The 25,456-nt window shown below is 43.8% G+C and overlaps 1 long non-coding RNA gene across 1 annotated transcript in view; it reads left to right on the forward strand.

The window, feature by feature from the left end:
* Nucleotides 1–216: 216 nt before the first annotated feature.
* LOC122133654 overlaps nt 217–25,456 on the forward strand; it is a 45,396-nt gene continuing 20,156 nt past the window's right edge. Inside the window, exons 1-5 of the long non-coding RNA XR_006152929.1 lie at nt 217–608; nt 12,755–12,813; nt 13,045–13,124; nt 13,232–13,341; nt 13,985–14,146. This is a non-coding gene — a long non-coding RNA (uncharacterized LOC122133654). The remainder of the gene's footprint in view (nt 609–12,754; nt 12,814–13,044; nt 13,125–13,231; nt 13,342–13,984; nt 14,147–25,456) is intronic.

Consider the following 25,456-nt stretch of genomic DNA (forward strand, 5'->3'; position numbering starts at 1 on the left):
GTCTGTTGCGGTCTTAAATCACACTTATTGGCTAAGTGCACCAGTTTGTCTGTCCTTCAGAGGTAAGCTTCACGCTGCTCCCTGAGTAATTATTCCGATTGGATATGAGCAATTGCACTTATTGGCTGGGGCATGGCACCGGCTGACAGGGCTCTGATTCGCTGTCAGTGATACCGCTCAGCTGCGCGCGATTGGCTCAGGGGAGCAGGTGGGCGGGGTGCTGGGGCTTTCCGTGCTGTGCTGGACCGCGTGTGGATGCAAGGGCTCTCTTTCTCTCTCATTATTTGAGTGACTGCAGGTATTGGTGACTGGTCTCTGAGCCTCGCTCTGAGCGCGCGTGGCGAGTGTGTGTGTGTGTCTATGTTGCGTGTGTGTGTGGGGAGTGCACCGGAGAGATAAAGAGAGAGAGAGAGAAAAGCGAGGAGCAGCGTTTCATCTCCCCCCTCTGGCCTCCCCGTCTCCCTGCTCCCTGTCACTCCGTCCCTCCTCCTCCTCTTCCTCCCTCCCGGACCACCCGTCTCCTACTCGGATCTCGACCCGGACCCTCCACCCACCTCCACCCTTTGACTCTCCTCTCTCTTCACCATCCCGCCTCATCAGCTGAGCAGGTAAGGGAGACCCCAGCACCACTGTAAATGTGACTGCCTGCCTTGCCTTCTTAAAGTGCTTCTCAGGGTGCTTGTATCTTGCTCTCTATCCTTGTTTTTTCTGCATTTAATTTGCTTCTTCTCTCTCTTTCTGTTTCTCTCTCTGGCACGCACACACACACACACACACACACACACACACACACACACACACACACACACACACACTCACACATGCACACACAGAGGCACACACCCTCCCTCACTCTCTCTCTCTCTCTCTCTCCCTTTCTCTCTCTCTCCTTCTCTCTCTCCCTCTTTCTCTCTGGCTTTCAAGTTCTCCCTCTAGCAGTTCCTCTCGGAGGGAGGCATGTTGAGAGAGGGGGGATTAGAATCTGGGAGGTCACTGTTTTCTCCCTGAAAACTCAGTTCATGTGGAGTGCTTACTACTTTCCTCGCCACTATCTATCCCCTTCATCTATCCCATCTTTTTTTATTATTTATTTATTTATTTTTACCGTCTAATCCCTTTAGGCAAGGAACCTTAAAGTGATACACAACCAAGTAAACAGTCTGTTACTTTGCCATTTGTCCTCCTGATATGCTGTCTGTGGAAGCACACCGTCTACTCTCTGGTCTGGTTCCGTTGTTGATGTTTTCTAATTGACTGATAATGTTGGCTGCTGCTGCTACTACTTGCAAAGGAGAAAAAAAAAGGAAACTATTTTTAAAACGTCATGTGGGCACCAGCACAGAGCAGCTCTTCATCTGAACGTTGAGTTTGCAAAGGGCACCAGAAAACAAACGTCATGACATTGCACAAACGGTAATTACAGTACTTTATAACCCGACTTGCTCTGCTCGCCTGATTGAATCAAGCAAGCTTTTCACGGCGTAACTCAGACATTAACGTGGCCTATAAAGCATCACTGGCAACAGCAAGGGGGAAAAAAATGCTTGTCTGTTCGTTCTACGCTGCACTTTACTGGGGATGGGCACTGGGAGAGATTGAAGTGATACACCTATCAATACTGGCCGGAAGGGCTAAGTGAGCTGATAGCCTAAGACTAATGCTTCTTCAGAGGGCTTCGCTCCGTGCCCTGTCAGGTTCACAGGTGTAGGCCTGTCCTTTTTTGGGACCCTCTATTTTTAATACACTCAGCCAGACTTGCTGTGTAGAGGCTTTTAGAGGACTGGGGTGGAAAGTTTGAGTGTACCTTTGCTGTCATGCGACGGTAATAAGTAATGATTCAGTGTCACGAAGGAGAGAGAGATTTAGTGGATGTACTGACTGAAGTAGTTATAGGTATGGCCAAGGGGTGATATAACTGAAGATGTGATTGACTGTGTACTGCTTCTGCTCTTTCTACTGTTAGTAATACATACACAGTAGGTAAGACAGTGAATTTAGGAAATTAATAGGCACGTTAGATTCCTTTCCACACAGCCAGAACCTTTTTTTTCCACGTTTGTGAGCAAATGAGCTCTAATAAAAATGTAAGAGCCTTACTGAGCACTATCATCTTTTCTAACAAGAGCAGATCCTTGTTTAACAGGCAGTCAAGTGTTCAACACACACTGAACGTCTTGCCATAATGAAGTGAGTAATCTTGTGAGCATCAGTAAAGCTTCATTAGGATCTGACATTATTATTATTGTTATTGTTATTATTATTATTATTATGCATTTCTAACAGATGCATTGGAAAACTCATGACCCTACGACAATATTTTACATGAAAGCCTGAAAGATCAACACAACCTCTAATGAAGGAAAATGAATTAAAAAAGTACATTTAGTGCAGAGTGGCTGAACTCACTGTCAACCCCACCCTACCCCTCTGCTGTTCTCTCCACCTCAGCGTGTTTCTCAGCCTGAGTGAAGCTAAGATGTTGGTGGGGACATCATGGGAAGTGATCTCGATATAATTTGCAAACCAATTCCCACTCCGGCCACATTTCCAGCCTTGCTCTCACCTCTGTGACAGAACAGTAATATAGGGCTACTGTCAGGGGCTGTCAGCATTTCCTCATGGTGGGAACTCTGTGGGAAATGGATTTTTTAAAGTGCTGCTGGGAGGTGGTGGTGCCACGTTATGGCTGGGCTTGCTTACTTGGCCTTATTATAAACCTGGTGGAAGTTTTGTTGGGAAGTTTCAAGGTGAGAAAGGGCAGTGTTTTGTTTTAGATTCGTTTACAATGTGCTCAGCAGTTATTTTGTTTGCACATTAAGAGAGTTTCAGGTTTGGCCTGCAAAAACCTTTCTGTTTTATTTTTTTTCACTCACGTGTCCATCAAAATGGCCATGCAGTGGAAGTCCCATGTAGAGTGTTCTGGATTGATAGAAATGCTATGAACAGGTTCTTTGCAATAGCTTTTGCTTGATATTAAACATCAAATTTGCTTTATTAATATCCCCAAAAGATTAGATATTTTTTTAATCACTCTGGATTACCAAAGAAATATGGGCAATATCTTGTGGCAGTAAATTGGAAATGTTGACAAAGATGACGTAAATCTGTGAAAGCATGCCAGATTAATTTCAGTGGGTTCTTTTCCCCCCCCTCCCAAATTTCTATAGCCAGCTTTGAAAGAAACCCAGAAGTTTGGGGAAAACTTGGACTTGCCAATGATCTACATTTTTTCTCTAAGCAGACATTTATTTATGCATTTTGGGTTGTTCTTTGTTTGTTTGTTTGTTTGCCTTTCTCTGCTGATGCTCTTGGAGCAGCTGGCCTCATTTGTGTTTTGGCTTGTTGTCCCGCTCTCCGGATTTCATGCTGTCCTGACTTCCGAGTTGCCTTTTCGGCTGTGCTGCTACGTGAAAGACCCATGACATTCCCATGGCGACGGCCTCAGGCCTGTTTGCCAGGAAGCCACAGAGACTCTGTGAGAGACCACCGAGTCCCAATGGAGTCCATACATGATGTGGGGCTTACAGGACTGCGAGAGTGAAGAACGCTCGACTTCAATAGGGGGATTTCACCATGTCGCATTTCATAATCAGTGCTGCCTCATGTTGACAGAAAAAACTAGTGTTTTTTTCACGCCTCCTTCACAGGTCTGCTTGGTCTCCTCCTCCATTTTCCCATGTAAGTTAAAAGTGCCTGGTCCATGTAATAACTCTTTTGTAGAATGCAAAAGCGTTAGCCAGCGGTTGAAATTGAACGCTGCACCTCTTGAAAGTCGAGGCCGGAGAGAGAGAATTATGGCCTGCGAAATCCCAAGCCCTTTGTCTCTCCTCTCTCTCTCTCTCTCTCTCTCTCTCCCTTTCTCTCCCTCTCTCCTAGCAGGGACCACTCTGCAGTGTAATTTAACCCGCCGATGGGCCGTGAGATCAATCAGGACCTGAGAAGCCAAGGGGACGGGCGGAGCTCTGCTCTACCTCCCGCTGCCTGTGTTGCTCCACTCCCCCTGCCTGCCTGTGTGCGTGTGTGCCTGTGTTGCACTGGGTGGTGCTGCTATTTTTATGATGTCGGAAAACTGCACCCAGGTTGGGGGTTGGAAGGGTTGGAGGGTTGTTGTGTGCGTGTACACACACACACACACACACGTACACCCACACACACACACACAAACACACACACACACACACACCAACACACACAACAATAATGGCGGATCTTGTGACTTGACTGTTGTTTTCCTGGTCAACAAAAGGCCGGCTGAGCTAATGGGGTGTTAATGGGAGGGGGCAGGACGGGGCTGATCTTCTGATGATCTGATTTCGCTGCTCCTCTGAGCTCTTAGAGATCCTCCTGTCCTCGCATATAGAGAGAGAGAGAGCGGTCCATTAAGGTCGTGTTATACATATTTCATGTGCTCTGCGTGTGCATATACGGGAAGCGCTTGAGGTGGGGTGCCTGGAAGTGGTGGTCGGGGCGGTGGAAGTGATGGAGACTCTAAAAGCTTATCTTATGTGGTAGCCCTCGCGCTCTGGCTTGGCATACTTTCTGGGTCTCAGCGTTTTTGCTTGATTAAAACTGCACGGGAGTTTGTTGCGCGCGGTAGGTGCGAGTGCAGGGCTGACAGCTTAACCACTGATTATTCAAGCCTCTTAGGCTAAGCTGAGGCACTCGAGTGAAGAACGCCTTCTCTTCCTCTCTCTCTCCCCTTTCTCTTTTCCTTCGTTTTCTTGCACACTTTCTTGCTCTCTCCCTCTTTTTCTCTTTCATTTCCACTGAGGAAGAGGAAACAGCCTCGGCAGCTCTGTCTCTCAGCCGTAGGATCAGTGGCAGTGTGATTCGTGCAGAGCCGGGGCTTTATTTAGACATAATCCGCAAAAATGTCACAACTGCGAGCGCTGTGGTCAGGCACCCCCTATTGCCGCGCATCTCTCACACCCCTAAACAACCCCCCCCCACACACACACACACACACACACACACACACACACACTAGCACCCTTTCTCTGCCTCCCACCATGAGGGGAGTGTGTCACCGGGTCACATGATCAGGCCACGGGAAGGAAACACCCCTCACCTATCGGTGACCTCATCTCTTTTCGCCGCCCCCCTGTGCATGAGGTGAGACCTCCGGTGAGGAGTAGGTGGGGTACTCACATTGATGCTGAGGGTCCCCTGTGTGTGGAGGTGTCAGCGGGTTTTTTGTGTATCAGACTGTTTTGCTCGTGGTTTGGTCCGTGTCCATAGATTCCCTCCGGCTCTTTTGGCAGAGCCTCACACGCTGCTGCGGTGCGCCTCTACCAATGGGCAGATTGTCCCCAGCAGGGAACGCTGCACTGGGAAAGGTGTGAGCTTCTGCTGAAAAAGGCCTAGTTAGCTCTCCGGAAATACTACGTAGAGAAAGGCTATTATCATACCTTTTTTAGAACTTTAAGAACCTCACAATCCAGATCGCTTTGTCCTGTATTGTATTATTTCTTTGTATGCATCTGTTTGTATGTCTCTGTGTGTGAGAGTATTCGTGTGTGTGTGTGTGTGTGTTTCTGGGATTGAATGAGCATGGAGGGCATCCACACACTTGATTTAGCTTGCCGCACGCCTTTGCTGTAAAAGAGGATCTTCGACATGCCCTCTCTCTGTAACAAATATGCTTGCCTGCTGACACACTTTTTCCTGGGCTGGTTGCGTTCACTTCCCAAAGCATCTGCGTAGCTAAGTCAGCAGTAACTGTGCAGTGTGCTTAAGCAGATGGAGAAAGAAACAAGAAGAAGAAGAAGGCAAGGCATTAGCCGAGCGAAAACACTTCCTCTCCCTGCTCTGCCTCAGACGTACGCGCGCCTCTGTTCCGGACGGTCATATTAAGAGAGTTGAAGTGCTGCGGTGCCCCGTGCCCAGAGAAACCCGAGCTTAAAATCACATTATACACTGTATTCCGGAATTTCCATCCTCTTTACTGTAACAGACAAGTCGGCTTTCACACCCTCTTGATCCCCCCGGCGAACATGAGAGGGGATGTGCGCATCACTCATTCACATATCCTACAGGCCTGCCACGGATCCCCCCATAATATTGACGAAGTGTCAAAAATCTAATTAGTATTAACCAGTGTGGGACTTGAGGGGTGGGGGGAAGGGGGTTTAGGGAGGGTAGGGAGGGGGGTGATGGTGGTTGGAAAGGCTTTTCATGGAAACAAGTGTTCTGGATTTTTTCTCCTGCATTCCTCAAAACTTGCAGATTTTCCAAGTGATTGATGGACAACATAATGCTCATCTTGTTTGCGCGTGGCACGATGCAAGTTACGATAAATATATCAGATGAAATCTTCTTTTGATTTGGTGACAGAGGCAGCCAAACTCCACTGGTGGGTAGTGTCAACTTCCTCAATCCCAGAAGTGGTATGTAATTAATATCAGCTCTTTGATTCAGGCTTTTTTCCCCCCCTTTTTCTTTTTCAATGGCACACATCACAAGTTGAGACTCAATCTGCTTCCTGCAGGCAAATCTGTGCAGCAGATTACTTAGAATGGAGTGAGTTCTCCCACGAGGTTCCCAATTTGATCTGCGGGCTAATTCCTCTTTATCGCCACTCTGAGTAAGGCAGCGCCTTCTGACACCATGACACTATCCCTCACTTTTTCCCTTTAAACCCCCCCAGCAGTGTAGGTAAAGTAGCATGATAGTACTATCTATTCTTTCCTCGGCTATTAAGAAGAAAGGTGTGGGGGTTGGGTATATGGGTGACGTGCCTTTGAATTTTTTTCCAGAAGAGCCTTTTGTGGGATTAAGACTTTGAAGACTCAAAATCATCAAAGTGTTTTAATGTCATTTCTTTTCTGTGGAGGAAACCGCTTCCATTTGCCTAGGTGTGGATGTGTCAAGCGGTTTTTTGGTAAATGTTGCCATATATCTCATTTCCCACACCCATTTAAAAGGCTCATTTGCATGCTTTTTTCAGGCTGTAGCATTAACCTGCACATTCAAATGAGAATTATAAGCTCCTTTCACCCCTCCCAGAGTGCTGTGTGTGTGTGTGTGTGTGTGTGTGTGTGTGTGTGTGTGTGTGTGTGTGTGTGTGTGTGTGTGTGTGTGTGTGTGTGTGTGTGTGTGTGTGTGTTATACACTTGAGCGAGATGAAATATTCTCGTACCTTTGTTGTCTCTGAGACGCTCTGAAGCTACATCATTTGGCTAAGTAAGTTAAGAGGTGAGAACAATCTGTTTGTTTAATTATCACTGAAAGGGCTTTCCATGTGATTCTACCATTCCATTCAGAAACCTTCGGAATGGTGCCTGAGTTTTGTAAATAAATATGAACCGAAGGTCATGAACTTTGCCACATCCTGCCCTGAGTCATTAATCATGAAGAGATATTCATTAGCTTAGAGGCAAACTACTTGTAAGTCCTTTCCCCTTTTTCTTTTCTTTTCATGTATAATGTGGTAACAAATGCACCAAAGCCTCTTCCTATATCGTTCACAGGAATGATAAATGGGATAAATTATAAAAGGCGCCTTGACAATTTTATAGTTTTGGCAGTATATAAATACAATTGAAATTGAATTGAATATACAGAGTATAGAAAGGAAAGAAATACAAAAAGTAATAGGTAGAAGGAAGTGATCAGAGATTTCACATCAGGGGGCTTAGGGTATCTGCATTCATTTAATATTTTAGTTTATTGAAAGAAGAAGATGCTGAGTTGTGCATGGTTAATTTCCTCCAGTTCCTTTCTATTCTGTTCGTTCACTCGGATGAAACTTTTCTAGAATAAGACTTAAAAGAAGAATTACTGCCTTTTTAACTCAAATAATTGATGAAAGGAAAGGGCAGAAACTTAAGACAATGTAGTTACCCTCGTTATAAGATCAGATTACATAGTTTGACTAGCTATTTAGGATATTGAGATAAAACGTCTATATACACCATAGCACTAAGTTCCAATACTCAGCTATCCTATAAGGTGAATTCTTGAAGTGATTTCATATATATACACAGTACTATTCAAGTCTCCTCTCATTTCTGTTTTATTGGGCCACTTACACAACACGTGTTCAAGCCTGTGTAAGCTGATTGAGATGTCAATGCCAGAGAATACTTTGGTAGGCCTTTAAACATATCTTAACACAAGGACCCTCAGTTTTTTTACACTTTGACCAGGGTAATAAAAATCCAGATAAAATAGAAATAGGTTGTATGCACTCAGTATCTTTCTGTGAAATGAGTAAGGTTCAGCACAGAAGCAGCACAGTGTTTTATACAACACATCAATACCAGGGCTTCCGAAATAAATTGTAAGCTGCACTACATATTACATTTACATTTACATTTAGTCATTTAGCAGACGCTTTTGTCCAAAGCGACGTACAAGGGAGAGAACAGTCAAGCTAAGAGCAATAAAAAAGCATGGTGTAACAATAAATACTACTTTACATGAGAATTAGAAAAACAACAACCTAGAAAAGAGGAAAAAGAAGTGCAGGAATGTAACTGCTGAAGTGCAAGTTAAGCGCTAGTCAGGTGCCAGTTAGGAGGGGAGGTGCTCTCTGAAGAGTTGGGTCTTCAAAAGCTTCTTGAAGGTAGAGAGAGACGCCCCTGCTCTGGTAGTACTAGGCAGTTCGTTCCACCAACGTGGAACTACAAATGAAAATAGTCTGGATTGCCGTGCTTGCACGGACGGCAGTGCCAAACGACGCTCACTAGACGAGCGCAGCGTCCTGGGTGTAACATTTGCCCTTACAAGAGCATTTAGGTAGGTGGGAGCAGAACCAGAACATATCTGGATCTTTAGGCAGTACACGTGAATGTGAGAGCAACACTTAATAGTGACACCTCAATAGTAACAATTCATAGTGACACCTCAATATTAACACTTAATAGTGACATCCTGCTGTTGACGTCTAGTCATTTTACATCTCCAAAACTGAGTGTCTGCTGTAAAGCACAAACTATGGTCCAGAGATGCAGTTTTTCACAATTTCAGCCAAACTGAAATCCCCACTTGTGCCGCCCATTCAGGGCAGAACCATGCAGCCCGAAGGGGACTGCAGTGGCCTGGCAAAATGACTTCACTCCTGGAGCATAAATATGTCCAGGTTTAATAGAGCATCGGAGTGGGTCGGAGAAGCTGACCGCGGCATAGTGCAGCGTTAGGCTGGCAGGGTCATAGAATAGGTGGCTATGAAATAGTATTATCCCGCAATTAAAGCCAAGGGCATGTAAGACATAGTGTATTATCAATGTACAGAAAAGTGCTGGAGTGCTAGAGGGAGGGTAAGCTAGCCTGAAGGATACTTGAAGGTTAGAATGTGATGCTGATAATGAGGAGTGCTATCAGAGGGCACTTAAATTAACCAGATTATTAACTTAACTCTTGCCCTTCTTCGCATTTAAATAGAGAGGCCTGCCATTTTATGATTTCAACTGGAGTAACAATAAATAACAAAATGGCCCATAATAGTGATGGGCATTCATTTAGATCCTTCCATCTTCCTCAGAAACATTCAGGAAGGCAGATGAAGCAGATAAGCTAACGCTAAGTTTCGGCTTACCGGATAGAACAGAGCAAAATACACTGGGGCCAGGTCCAAATGAACCGACTATTGATTAATCTGTACGTTTTGCTAATGGTATGTGTCAGCCTTGCATTAAATTCAAGGCAGAGTATGCCAAGTGATTTTTTTTAACAATAAAAGCTGTTAAGTCAATTGACAGGTCAGTGAGCAAGACATATTGTACTGTAAATAAAAAATCCTTTCTTTGATAAACCTCCCATTAATGTGCATTTACACAAAAGCCACAGTAAACACCATGTACAGGAGAAGGTCTTTTGTGTGTTTTTCAGTGTGTGGTATGAATGCTATTTTGCGTCTCTTGATGTCAAGGGAAATGTTGTAAATAAGAAATGATGTCTTTGTTAGACAAGTCCGTGTTTTTCCACATGCAAACCACGTAGAGGAGAGAAGAGATGTAATATCAGCAGACACTTTGTTAAGCGCACAAAGTGGTACAATACTATGCTAAGCCCTGCATTCGCACTCTTTTAGGGGATTTAAAAGTTCAAAATCATGTAAAAAATATAGCACTGTGTTGTGTAGATCTTGCTTTAAAGCTTTTGAAAGGTTATCATCATAAGCCCCTCTTGGCCTTTGAGAGTGACAACCTTGGTGCCCATGGACTGATATTTGTGGCGCCTAAGCAGTTCTGCATAACTTGTCTGTGTGCTATTTCCTGCTCTGTTTTGTGTGCATGATCCCTTAGCTCTGAGTTGGCTTTCTTGCGCGATGCCTTAGCTTGCTGAAACTGCAGCTGCGTTTTGAAAAGTCCACAACTTTTCAAGCAGGATTTGGAAAGCAATTTGTCATTAGAGCCAAGCAAGGACCTTCACCTGTGCTATTATTCAGTGTTTGGTGGGAGAGTAAAGCATGCGTAAAGTTTTCAGGTCCTTATTGTAGACTGTTGTATATTTTCAATACAGCATGGAATGACTGGAATGTAATGTTGGTGCAGAAACATACTATAATGTGAACCGTATCATGGCAATGTCATTTCTTGGCCCTTTCAATGGATTCTAGCTTTTAGCCACAGATGGAGCTTGGCTCACGGTCATTCTACTTTCCTTTCACGTAAGAGGAATTGCATCTCTCTAATTGGAGTACTGGTGTGGAGATGCAGTCGATCAGGGCTATATTTCCTGAAGATGTGTTCCCACATCAATCATGTCCTTCTCTAGATACCCGATGAGAAATGCACTCTGCGCAAACACTTCACTTCCTTCCACAAGTAGGCTACTCCCCAGCAGGATTAAGAATAGGAAGGAACAGGGGGGGAAATGAAAGTAAATTTGACCCTACAGCTGAAGTGTAACCTTTTTCATAATGTTGTCTTCTCAACTCTACACTAAAGCACTTCTTAACTCAATGTTTCTCAACTCAAAAAAATCAGTGTCATTAAATGACCTTAGTTCTTTCCATTGCTACCAACCTCGTCTGCTTGTGTAATTATAACATGGAATGTTTTTGTCAATGTATAGTACAGCATTGGAACCTCTTCATTTGTATCCCTTCAGCAAAAGAAGTGAAAAATGGCCGCCTCTCTCCCATAGCTTCTGGCTTCAGAAGCACAGAGTTAAAAGGCCTGTAATTCATTATTAATACTAACAATATAAATAGTTTAGGTCTTATTAATAATTTAGTGTAAGGAAAAAAAGATTTCCGAGATTGGCATTTGCTCTTGGTAAATATGATATACTTTATTGCTTTAATGTTTGAAGCATCATATAAGGATGTCTGTTTGGTTATGTGCCCTATACATGGCTGCATTTATCTCAGCTAAAGTAAAGGCTTGTCTTTGTTTTATTAAGAAGTGAGTCTTAAGGTACAATGAAGTCTTAAGGTACAATGAAGTATGGCGTTCAATCGTCACACTTTCCTGGCCTTAGTGCAATATTATGTGGGTTAAATCCATGCCTGCAGAGAGAGCTGACATATTGTGCATAGCTGGCCTTGTCTCTCAGGAAGTGTGTGTGTGTGTGTTTTAGTTGGGGTTGTGAGTGTCAAAGCAAGGGGCACTTATTGCTCCTACCATCAAGGGGGGTGGCACTCTGTGAAATCTGTTCCATTTCATGGCTACGTCACCCCCCCCCATCCCAACACTTGGCCTTAATCTGACGGATGTGCGCCTTCTATCAGCGCAGTTGAGTCCTTGAGCGGGGGTCAAGTGATAATCCGCGAAGGTGACGATATGAAAGGAAGGGGATGACGGAGAAAGCGAGGCAAGAGTATTAGCTTTTAGAAATCATTAAACATTAATACGGTCTGATTTATGTGTTGAGCCTTTGCGGAATTTCATGCTGTGTTGTAATAGAATTCCACCTCTGGGATGCTTAGCGAGAGGGCCCGTGTCAGATGAGAGATCAGATCGCCATCCACCACAGAGGAAGCGATTAACTCCGGTGCTATGCGTGCACTGTGTCCACAGACTGGGGATGGAAAACACTAGAAATGCTTGTCTTTCATCTTTCTCCAGGCAGACCGCTTGGGGTGGATTTGTCAGACCAAATATTTCTGCTGACTACCCGTGCCGAATCCACTTTATGAGAACTCATAAACTCATAGTTATAAGTCTGCAAGGGTTTACTGTAAAAGATGTAAACTCACGCTATAAAGATACTGTAAGTGAACTTAAACAAGACATCTGTGTCTTTTTGACGTCAATTTACTGCTGTCCAAATGTCATAAACATGAAACATCTTTGAATGACACTGACAGTAAAATACCAGTAGAGGGCACTACTACCCTGATGCATTGCCTCTGCAACCGCAAAAGTAGCCGTGAGTGATTGATATTTATACCTTTAAATAGTTCCTTAATAGAGAGGAATGGGAATAGGTTGTACAATGGTGATAGCCTATCTACCCTGCCAAAACAGTCTTACAATGTTACAGTCTTACCACCATAGCCTATCCATTCATTCCTTGAGGTCAGGAACAGGTGATTTTATGTTCCTGTGTTGTTATAATGACCAAACACACACAAGTAATTTATATGTGGGAGAATTCTTAGTCTGCTTCTGTTTGAGAAATCCATTGTTTCTGTGAAAGTAATGTTCTTATGTAGGCCTCTGACAGGCATCTGATATATTCTCACAAAGCTTCCACTGGGACAATGCAGCTCAGAAATTGCCATTAGATGGTGCTGTGAACATGAAGACAAACACTAAGATCATTTATTCCTCTTTTTCTGTTCCATGTCTTTGACTACTTGAAGAATTTATTCCTGGATGAAGTTGAAGTTGGATTCCTCTCACTAATCCAGCAGAATTCAACGTAAGGAAAATGCCTGGTTATGGTCTATATTATGTTATGGAGTATGTATGTTACGGAGTGTTTTTTTTGCCTGTCATGTATAAGTTAAAGTGAACAGAACCATTTCATTTGTAACCTGACTGATAATGTCACTACACTGTAGTGTAATGTATGTAAAGCTTCACAAATATGACATGATTGACTTCTTATGGGTTTTCAGTGTTTTCTTGTTCTGTGTATGTGCTTATTCAGAGATTCTTCACAATACACACCTGACTAAAGTGGAACTCTAATGCACACATTTCACTAAGGAAGCAGTGTGATCGCATCTGGTAAATTCCTTTTCTCCATTTGCCTGAAACATAATTATAATATTCTATGGATTACAGAGTCAAAATGAATCACTAGCTTACTGTATATTGCTCTTCCTCTCTTCAAGGTGGAGCTGCTTTGGACAGACGGAATCCTCCCAGTATTCTGGAAGTGTGACAGCATTTGGTCACATGACCTGGAAGAGTAAACCCGAGAGTTTTTTGGGATCCCTATTTGGTTAGAGACTTAACACACCTGCACACCACTATATTATGTCTTTGGTTAGGGACATAACACACCTATACACTACTATATTATGTCTTTGGTTAGGGACATAACACACCTGTACACTACTATATTATGTCTCTGGTTAGGGATAAAGTGGCCCTGCTGATGTGTCCCTGTAAAACTCTCCCTTTGTCATTTCTATTATATGTAGTTTTTTGATTTTTTTTTATGATTTACCTTCATATACTTCACAGTAACAAGAGACCAAAAATAGTAGATTAGCTATGAAATGATGTAGCAAGCTGTCTCCAGTGCAATCCTACCTTTCTATTCAGTGCAGACCGCATTAGAGACACAGTCCCTAATTACGTTTGGGCTTCCCCTTCATGAGGGAAGTCAGCAAAGCGTGTGGTGGAGGAATCAGGCGGCATATGGTGCCTGTGCTCCACCACGTGTACGCTCTGGGGGCAAACCCCTCCCCCTCCCCCTGGGCCTGCGGAAGCCCTGACGCGGACAAGGTGCAACGTATGGCAGACACGCAAGACTGACGGCAGGGGTTAATTAACACTTTGATGATCACAGTGGGCTAATCTGATTTTATTATTTTCTGATGTTTTTTTTGTTTTTTTTCATGCACTGCATTTCACCCCAGAATGGGCCGGTTATCAACCTGGAAACGCGTGTAAAGGCTGATGAACTGATCAACCGAGGCAGACAGCTGCTCTCCTCCGCTCTCCTCCTCTGCCCTCTCACTCTGTCCAGCCAGCCAGTCTCTTCATTTATGCCCTGAGATCCGCAACCCTGTTTCACTCAGGTGAGTACTCTGACTCAGGCTTTCACATTGCTTACAACTGACATTCCCATCCCAATGAACGGATATTCGCTCTTAAAAGAGGTTGTGATTCCTGAGTGCTGAGTTAGACCCTGGCATTGGTCGTCCTACTACTTAAGAGGAGCGGGGCCAGTTCCAGATCTCTTTGAGAAACCCTCACTCTCCCATCTCTGTTGTTTTCTTGTCACACCAAAAAAATGAAAGAAATGATTGAAGATCATTTTCGATTTTCATGCTCTTTTAAGTGCCATATTTGCTGGGGAGTTTTATTTCTTTGGTATTTAGGACATCGCTGACTGCGCCTCCATGTTTGATATGGTTCTGTGTTGGAGGAGGACACAGCAGGTATAATTTCAAACCTCAGGCAGAATCATGGCTACAGCACTGCATATTAATGATGTTGATATTTTCTTGTATTTCATCGCCTTGGGTTGTTCCATTGCTTTCCTCGCTGATTCTTCCTTCCCCTCCCCACCAAGGGGGCTTTTGCGTCGCATTATTTTGCCCTCATAGGCCGGGGTCTCATGCACCTCAGAGGTAAATCTCAAGGGGGCTTTTGTCCTTTGTCATCGCAACTGGTTTTGCCACATTGGCAGCTTTTGCTCAAGGGTGAACGGAACACGAGCAGTGGAATCCGTATTAAAAATAACTCTGGTCGAGCCTCTGGTACTAGTGCCACACATTAGCCCGTAAGAAAGCCACGGTGCCACAGAGAGAAGCCCAAAGCCGATGCAAAATCCAGCGGCGTGTTTAGAAATATGACCCCTAAATGCATCAGGACCAGAATGCTGCTCTCAACAAGGCAGGACAAGTCTTATCTTTTTTTCTCCTTGCAATGCTTCATGTTGTTTCTGAACGGGGTTTCAGCTGCATGTGTCCTCTAGAGAGACTCTGATAAGAATTGTGTCTTGATTCCCCCCTTGTTGTTTGTTGCACGCACACGCACAGGCACAGGCACAGGCACACGCACATGCACACGCACACGCACACGCACACGCACACGCACACGCACACGCACACGCACACACACACGCACACGCACACACACAAGCACAGACACACACACACACACACAAAGATATTTTAGAAACTCATCATAGCCTCTCACAACACAAGTCATATTTCTCATGTTCTGCTCTAAAGATGTGAGGTGCACAAATATGCAAGCGTTTGGAAGATGCAGGCCCTGTGGCCAATGGCTTGGCAAGTTGACGTTTGTTAAAGCCAAGGCTACGTGCAGGGAGGAATGACAAGATATATGATCCATGTGAAGATGGATGATCATAGATGGTAGTTAGCATGCTCAAAGCTCTCTGGGCTGTACCTATGCATTGATTTCTACAGTTTCTGCTGCCCTGGCATGTTTGCTGTTGAGTGATGCTGTTGTCAGTCGAGCGCCCGTTGAAGTCAAACTCGTCTGTGTCTTGGAGATGAGTGAAGATGGGCTGTGCAGATTACTCCTATTAATGTCGGTGAGCCACCATTAACATAGCGTTCGGGGGAAAAGATACCTGTCAAGGGTGCTGTTACGAATGAAGTGAAACAGTGAGTGTATCCTCCCCCCCTAACCCACATCATTCGGCTGGATGTGCCTACCAGATGGAGCCTTTGTGCTCTTTTGTTATTCATTTATTCCTAATACAGAGAATCAGATTTTTTCACGTGGAGTAAATTTGTCATTCCTGCTCTATTTCTCTGTCTGCTTCTGTCATATAATGTGTACATGTATATGTGACCTTATGAGTGACGTCACCGGTAATGAGATCACGCGAGATATACGTTAGTCGGATGTTAATGCTAAAGTGATAAGTTGGATTTACCTGCCTGTGTGTTACCTTCACGTTTGTTCAATAGAGAACTTTGCACTTATAGTTATTGAGTGGACATCAGTTCTTTACATGGTGTCAGAAGCGTTTGACGAACACATTGCTTCGAAAGGATGGCCAAGTTTAACCCCCGGAGAGTTTTGCTTTCGACCGACCGAATGAATGGGCAGATTGGAAGCAACGTTTCCAGAGATTTCGGATGGCGACGAAACTTACTAAAGAGAGTGGCGAAGTTCAGGTCAGTTCACTGATTTATGCCATGGGCAGTGAAGCTGAGAACATTTTCAAATCTTTTAACTTTGCGGATGGAGCGGATGAGAAAAAGTTTGACGTTGTGTTAAAGAAATACGACGAATACTTCTATCCCAAACGCAACGTGATTCACGAGCGAGCTTGTTTTCACCAGAGAGTGCAGCGGCCCGGTGAGAAAGCTGAAATGTTTATCAGAGCCCTTTATGAGATGTCAGAACACTGTGAATTTGGCGTGAACAGAGACGAGCACATCCGTGACCGGATTGTTGTGGGCATTGTCGATAAAGAACTGTCACGCAAATTGCAACTGATGGCTGAACTGACGCTTGGTCAGCCATCAGGTCACACTCCAAGTTCACCAGCAGGGTGAAGCACACGCTGCGGTGCAGGAGGTCCGTGGAAATGCAGCAGGCAGAGGGAAATCTAAATGGCAACCCAAAAGGAGGGAAAGTGGAGAGCAAGGAGACTCTAAGTGTGGAAAATGTGGGAAATTGAAACACACCGATCCAGCAAGGTGCCCAGCCATGAATTCAACATGCAACAGATGCAAAAAGGTGGGTCACTGGGAAAATAAATGCTATAGTAAATTAGTGAGAGAAGTAACTGAAGAGACAGTTTCACAGAGACCGTATTACCTGGGTGCAGTCACTAACACAAACAGAAATGACGAACTATGGACAATAAAGTTAACAATTGGAGCAGCATCAGTCAAATTTAAGATTGACACAGGTGCAGATGCAAACATTATGGGAGAAGAGACATTTAACAAATTAACTCCCAAGAAGAAATTAGAGCCGTCTAATATCACACTGTGTAGCCCAGGTGGTCAATTGGACTGTTTAGGGAAATTTCTAGCTAGCACACAATACAAAGGGAAGCCATACACTTTTCCTATGTACGTCATCAGTGGCAAAACTGCAAATAACTTGCTGAGCAGAGACAGCAACATCGATGGGGCTTGTGAAGCGCATTGAAGAAGTTCACAAAGCATTCGGTGAACTTGGAACCTTGAAAACAGAACCTGTTAAAATCCTGTTAAAAGAGAACGCACAGCCATACACAGTGCACACGGCCCGTCGCGTCCCTTTGCCCATGTTGCAGCAAGTAAAAGAAGAATTGCAGCGAATGGAGGAGAATGAGGTGATAGAAGCCGTGACTGAACCTACAGACTGGTGTGCACCAATGGTGCCAGTCCCACGGAAAAATGGAAAAGTGCGTATCTGTGTGGATTTGAAGAGGTTAAATGAAGGTGTACGTAGAGAGAGATATGTCCTTCCTACCGCAGAGGAAATCACTGCAAAGCTCAGTGGCGCAACCATGTTCACATCTTTGGATGCCGCCTCTGGCTTTTGGCAAATTCCTCTCCACCCAGAAAGCACCAAATTAACCACCTTCATAACGCCCTTTGGGAGATATGCCTTCAAACGACTCCCATTTGGTATCACGAGCGCGCCTGAAATTTTTCAGCGCAAGATGACGGAGACGCTCAACGGCCTGGAAGGCGTGGCAATCTTTATGGATGATGTGCTAGTGTATGGTGACACTCCTGAGCAGCACGACCAGCGTCTCAGCAAGGTGTTGGAGAGGATTGAGTCGGCCGGACTGAAGCTGAACAAAGAAAAATGTAAATTCAGACAAGACCAGCTTCACTTCCTGGGCCAGGTAATTGACAAATCAGGCGTGAAGCCGGACCCTGATAAAGTCAAAGCAATCCGTGAGCTCCTTCCACCACAGAATGTGAATGACCTAAGGCGTGTCCTGGGTATGTTTAACTACTTAGGGAAATACATCCCAAACCTGTCAACAGTGGGCCAGCCACTATATGAACTGTTAAGATCCAAGTCAGTTTGGACGTGGGACCATTCTCAACAGGAGGCATTCCAGCGCCTGAAAGACATTCTGTCTACCTCTCCAGTCCTGAAATTCTACGATGTGAACCGACCAACTGCTGTATCAGCTGATGCCAGCAGCTATGGCATTGGCGGGGTACTGCTGCAGCTGCACGACAAGGACTGGAAACCAGTGGCATTCTGCTCGCGTCGTCTGTCGGAGGCCGAGACCAGATATGCCCAAATTGAGAAAGAATGTTTGGCTAGTGTGTGGGCGTGTGAGAGATTCGAGAAGTACCTCTGTGGCCTTGAAAACTTCAAGTTGGTCACAGACCACAAACCTTTGGTGCCACTTATGAACAAAAAGGACCTTGACAATGTGCCAATACGATGCCAAAGGCTACTCATGAGACTGATGAGGTTTAAACCAACAGCTGAATACGCACCTGGAAAAACATTGACAGTGGCAGATACACTCTCGCGAAGTCCGCTACAGTACGTAGAAAGAGAGGCTGACACTCACTCAGATGTAGCGTGTTACATAGCAGCCATTGTTGATAATATGCCAGCTACTCCACATAAACTGATGGCCATAAAGACCGCTACAGCAGCTGACTACAATCTTCAGTTAGTGTTGCAGTACGTCAGATCCGGTTGGCCTGAGTATATAGGCAATGTTCCAGCGGTGATTAAAGACTACTTTCCCATCAGAAATGAACTGTCTGAACACAACGGGATCATCATTAGAGGAAACCGCATGGTGATTCCTGATGTCATGAGAGCAGACATCCTGGATCGAATACATGACGGACATCAAGGTCTGACAAAGTGCCGAGAGCGGGCCCATGCGTCTGTGTGGTGGCCCGGCGTCTCATCTGAAATTAAAAACAAAGTCCAGTCTTGTCAGGTATGCCGTGAGATGAAACCCGCACAGCGAAAGGAGCCCCTGATCTCAACCCCTTTACCTGATAGACCCTGGAAGAGACTCGCCATTGACCTGTGTGACCATAACAAACACATCTACCTTGTTGTCTCGGACTACTTCTCCCGGTTCCTTGAGATACTTCACCTGCCAACAACCACTGCTTCACAGGTGATTTTAAAGCTGAAAGGAGTGTTTGGAAGATTTGGTTGTCCAGATGAGGTCGTTTCAGACAATGGGCCTCAGTTCTCTTGCCAAGAGTTTCAAGAGTTTGCAAGACAGTTTGACTTTATGCACATCACTTCTAGTCCACACAACCCCCAAGGGAACGGACATGCTGAGAGAGGAGTACAAACCGCAAAGAGAATCCTACAGCAGAAAGATCCTCTGCTCGCCCTTATGTGCTATCGGTCAGCGCCTTGCGCCACCACTGGCGTAAGCCCAGCAGAACTGCTTATGGGCCGGAAGATCAAAACAACTCTTCCGACTCTGGAGGCCAATCTTCAGCCTCGATGGCCTGATCTGGAATTAGTCAGGAATAAGGATGCAATGGAAAAACAGAAACAAGCATTCTACTTTAATCAGCGCCATGGAGCCAGATCCCTACCATCACTAAAACCAGGTGATCCGGTCCTCATGAAATTGGACCATCAGAAGTCCTGGAAAACACCCGCCATTGTCACTGGAGAAGGCATCACACCTCGCTCCTTTGTCATTGAAACACCCCAGGGTGCAACACTGCAACGCAACCGCCGTCACTTGCAACATGTTCCTGAAACAGCTGGAGCTGCACACCCTTTAGCTCCAGACGGACTACAGCAGGGAGCTGCTGGACAGCAGCCCGACCCTCCAGTTACGACTGACACTACCTCACCAACAGCCATTGTCAAACCCCCAGACCCACAGAATGGACTGTTTCATACCCGGTCTGGCAGACAGAGTAAACCTGGGGAAAGACTGAATCTGTGAAAAAAAAAAAAAAAGAATGTCACATGTTCACTGTGCTGTATGTTGCTATTTTGTTCAGTAATTAAGCTATGGACTGTGGGGAGGGGAAAGAAAAGAAAGAGAGAAAAAAAATAAGGTTGTTGATTCTGTGAATTGAAAAGTTTACTGAAGCTGTGAAATGAGCTAATGTTCTAATGATCTAATTGATAAAATGCTCAGATTTTGATTTTGATAATTTAGTGTTTGATAAGTAATATCAGTGTCTTGCTGATTTAATGAAAGCAGTATCTTCTGAATGTTGTCAGGAAATGTAATTGTCTTGTTTTGTTCTGAGAGAAAGAAACAAGCTGAAAAGGGGAGATGTCATATAATGTGTACATGTATATGTGACCTTATGAGTGACGTCACCAGTAATGAGATCACGCGAGATATACGTTAGTCGGATGTTAATGCTAAAGTGATAAGTTGGATTTACCTGCCTGTGTGTTACCTTCACGTTTGTTCAATAGAGAACTTTGCACTTATAGTTATTGAGTGGACATCAGTTCTTTATAGCTTCCATCTGTCTTTTACTTACAGCGTGCACCCACACACAGAACACACACACAAACACATGCACGCACGCACGCACACACACACAAAACATCTTGGTATATTTTAAACCTATCAATGTCACCGAAATAGGCACCTAGATTTAGATAGGTTGTACTCACATTGTCACCAGCTAAACAAGCCCAGTCCTTTAAATTACAGTAATACACAATCTTAAAATGGTGGCTTTAATCGTCATCTGTCACTCAAGCAGAATAATGCTGAGTCATTTCTTAGCTTTATCTCGTGGTGATGGTATAAGAAGCTCAAATCAAATGACCATCGCTGTAAAGCATATGCTAAATAGGCTTATTAATTAACACAGCAAAGAAGGTAATGCATCCTGCCTCCTGAGCCTTTTTAATGAAGTCAGTATTAATAGTGCACATTATCACAGTAATACACCACTGAAATACAAGACACCCGACTACACGCTTCTGTCTTTCAAAATCTTTTTGTGAAGTTGTGAAGTGTTGTGTTGCCTCAGCTTAATCCTGGCTTTTCTGAAACGAAATGTAAAAATGTTTCACATTTCACAATATGAAGAGCACTGACATAGTTTATTGTGATCACCCTCTAGCTTTGGAAGGCATTGAGTATACGCCACATCATTAGATAAATCTTTTTTCTGTGCTGTTTATGGACAAACCAATTGGATAACAAGTTGAAAACATCACTCATATGCTCAATTGATGAAGTTCAAGGTTTTAAATTGGGTTCTGTTAACACACCAATACGCATCTTTGCTTATTCTATAAGCAGTAGTCTTGTGGTTTTCAGACCAGAAATGTTCTGCGTTGTTGTTTGTGTTGTTTGTGTGTGAGTGAAGGTTGTGCACTCCGCCTTGGCCCTCAGAGAGGCCTGTGTCTTGCGTCTGGAGCTGACTCGGGATTTAGCATAATGGCCCCTTCTAACCACCCAGCTCAGACAGACTGCTGGCTCTGGGATGCTTTGCTGCTCTTCTAATGACTCAGGCTGATGCTGATGCTGATGCAGGATGACTGATTCTGAGGCAGGGCATTGCGCATAACGTAGCTTCCGATTGCAGGAAAGGGTGGAAAAACAACAACAACATCAGGACTAAAAAGATGTGCATTAATTTACAAATTTGCCCAAGCATATGCATATGTACAGTATGTATGAGGAGAATGCATGGACTCTATTCTACTTAATGTATATCTCTTATGAGTCTCGAAAGGGTTAATACTATTATATATGTTATATTGGGTCACTGCTGCTGGGTGTTCTTAACCAATGAGAAAACCTTTCCCTTCCCTTAGAGTATATACTACTTTTTTGCAATCAAATGTTTATTGGAAAAATTGAAAATATACAACAAAGACATTACTGGGCTTTAAACAAGTAACTAAGTAGAGAGAGTAAATTATATACTATAAATACTAAAAAAGGACAATTAACATCATCATCATACCAATTGAAAGTAAAAACTAAATTTAAAGCAAAAATACTCACCTCATTCACCCTCAAAACGCTAATAGACCCAAACACATACACAGAAACAAACAGAAACACACACACACACACACACACACACACACACACACACACAAAGGGAAACTCAGGATTCTCATTTTAAGTGCCACTGGTCAAGGAGCAATTTGTGTAAGTTTTAAGGAGATCTCTGACTGCATTGGTTGCAGAACGGCAGTTATTCAAACTGGTCTCATCAGCGCCATTAATTCTAGCAGTAGACAGCTGCAGGAAAAATTACATCCAGAAAGGAAAGAAGCCTAGGGGCTCTTATTTCATAGCGCAACGAGCACTGCGAACACGCTTTGCCCATCAGCAACTGCACAGTGAGAATAGTAGCTAAATTTCATTGACACAATGCAAGGCACAATCAAGCATAAATGGCTTGAGTATCAGAGTTACAATGATACTACCTTACCCTATTAATGTTCACATGGTGCTGAGTATTTGTTCTACAGTAGAGCAAACAACTAATTTCCGGTCACCAACTTGCACTTGTTTGTCAATCTTGCTCAGGTTATAAATTAGTGTGGCAGACTTTGCGTGTCGCCAACCGCATTGCCCATCAGCGAAATTAGGACTCAATGTCTTATGCTAAAGAGAGCAAAGACCATTTTCTTGGTCGATACACTTTTTTTTCGTTTGGGGATACTTGAAAGACCATCTAATATCAAGGCTGGTTTTATTGCAGACACAGTTTCAGATATCAAATCCGATCATTTAGATGCATCTTTAGTCCAAAATGTAGCAATGGGTTAGCAGTCCTATATCATATAAAAGAGTGTGGACACCATACTCCTCGACCTTCCCTGCGTAGCAAACAGTTTATAAAGTGGATAAAGGTTGGGTTGAGTTGATAAGGGTTGATGCTATGGGATACCATATACCTTGAGAGCTGATCTAAGCTGTAACTAAAACAAACCGCCACTGTTACCCCAATAAGTGGGAGAGATAGGTCTCCCTCCTGTTAACAGGCCTCTGTTGTTAAATATGGGTGAGAGTGTATACCCCCTTCAAAAAATCTTGCACTGTGCCTCCACTAAACTCCAAGTCTGAATGACATGGGGCAAAAGTCTTGTTGACATTGTTTTTTAGATGTCTTCACAAGTATCCAAATAGTATCCTGCAGTGTCCACGGGTATACAGTATTCTGTTCCAGGGTACAGGGAAACAGGGGTATGAGGGTCCAGCCAAGTAAGAGACTGCGAGACCACCACCTCTGCACAGTGGACAGTTTGAGATATGGACGTTGTTTTATTACAAATAAACTGGGAAATGTCAGGACCCTAGTAGATTGTCGAATCATTTGGGCTAGAGGTTCAAGAGCGAGTGCGAGGAGTGCAGGACTCAAAGGGCACCCCTGACGGGATGACCTAGTAATAGGGGAGTGGGTTGGCCAGTGTGCACCAGTGCAGAGGGGAGTACAAAACCTTTATCATACGAATAAAGCCCTTTCCAAAACCCATTGCCTCCAGGACTGAGGATAAACAAAAAGGACCACACAAGTCTATCAAATGCTTTCGTTGTGTCAAGGAGAACCACTGCTGCTGGAACCTGAAAGTTTACAGCAGCATCAATTATGTGGATGAGGTGTCTGACATTATCAGCTTGTCTTGACTTAATTAATCCTGTCTCACCGCAGTTAATGAATTATGGCATGTAATCCTGGATGCGTTGGTCAGTCACCTTAGTATAGATCTTTAGGTCAAGGTTCAGCAAATCTAAGGAACAACAACTAGCACACTTGGTTGGATCTTTGTCTTTCCTTAGGAGTGAAGATATAAGGATTACATTAAAAACATTGCAAAGCTTCCTTTTTCTGCAGAACCAATTATCATGTCTAGAAGCTGCAGACCATTCCAAACAACACTCCAAAATTCTATATAAAACTCACGGGGTATCCTGCCTCTTTCAAAGAGATGAGTTTATCAAGACTGCCTTGGCCAGCTGGTCCAACTGCCTAAGAAAATTATCGCACTTAACCTTGTCTAGCAGAATCTCGGATTTGTATAAATTGGGGTAATAGGTATGAAATGTGTCGTTGATTAGATTGTTGTGCTGACTGGACCTCATTCTCATGGCCATTATGTGGCAGGGTCTGGCATCATGACAATAAAAACGCTGTTTTTTTTCAGTGTATCAAAAATTATAACTTTTGCTTTAAAATAATTGATTTCCCTTATTAAGTTGTGTTGTAGAGCGACTTGTGTAGAGTAATTAAAATAGAAAATTTAGACTAGCAAATTCTACTTAAAGAGTTTGTAGTCTGAAGGATCTGGTTTTACGTAAATTATGGCAAAACCATGTGGTGTTGCTCCATATGAAACCTTTAACTGCATCCCATAATATCCTTGGGCCTGAACCAACATTGTAGTCAAGAAATTCCTTGTGATTGTGATCTGTTATCCCTATTTTACAGTAGAGAGGAATTGAAGCACCATCTGGTGGCACATTTAGACAAGCAGCCCAGGGTAGCCTGACAGAACACCTTTGTGTCTTGAAAGAGCTATTGGTTATAGCTATTGTCAACATTTTTGGAAAAGTTGTGGAGAAATGAAAAGAAAATCTATTCTTGAGAAACTTTTATACCTGGCTGAAAAAAAACACCATAAATCTACGAGACCTAAACTGTTGGCCCTTGATTCCAGGGTGTTAGTCACCATTGCTTGGTCTTTAGCGACTGTTGAGTTCGATCGATCATAAATTGGGTCCTGTACCGCATTAAAGTCTGCACCTACAGTGAAGGAATATTCCCTTAATTCTAGCATCTGTTCCATTAAAGCATCATAAAAATCCTTGTTGAATGTATTTGGGGCATAGGCAGAAATGAGGGCTACCTTCCTTCCTTGAATTTCTGAAGTTGCAAATGCTATTCTGCCTGCAACATCCACCCATGTGTCCAACGCTTTAATTTTAAGACAATATTTAACAATGATGGTAACTCCTTTAGTTTCTGTACTATCTGAATAAGACATACTTGTATAGTAAAACGAGGCAACTAGTGTCTATACTCAATAGGTGCATTTCCCGAAGGAATGCCACATCAATCTTTTTTCGATGCAACAAAGGTGCATTCAACCCACCACAGTTTCACACTAGAATAGACAGCTCATTCGTTACCAGTTTTTATAGTTCCGAAAACATTCACAGACTATCTAATTCAAATAGCACAATGCCTACAACCGTATACGCCAGACATTCTGCACACAAGGATGTGATGTGATGTGTCTGGTGATGTTGAACAAGATTGGCAGAACACGTCATTCATGAACAAATGCAACTTAGCTTAAACGATAAAGTCCATCATGCGATTCTGTATTAGGTTAAATCTGCTCACTTCATTTGTCCTGCCCGCACTCGATCTCCTCAGGGATGGTTCTTTCGTCCGGAACCGTTGTCAGGGCCTTCTCCCCTACTGTCATTAGCAAGTTGA

The sequence above is a fragment of the Clupea harengus genome, chromosome 2 (assembly GCF_900700415.2).
Source record: "Clupea harengus chromosome 2, Ch_v2.0.2, whole genome shotgun sequence".
In the NCBI taxonomy this organism is placed as follows: domain Eukaryota; kingdom Metazoa; phylum Chordata; class Actinopteri; order Clupeiformes; family Clupeidae; genus Clupea; species Clupea harengus.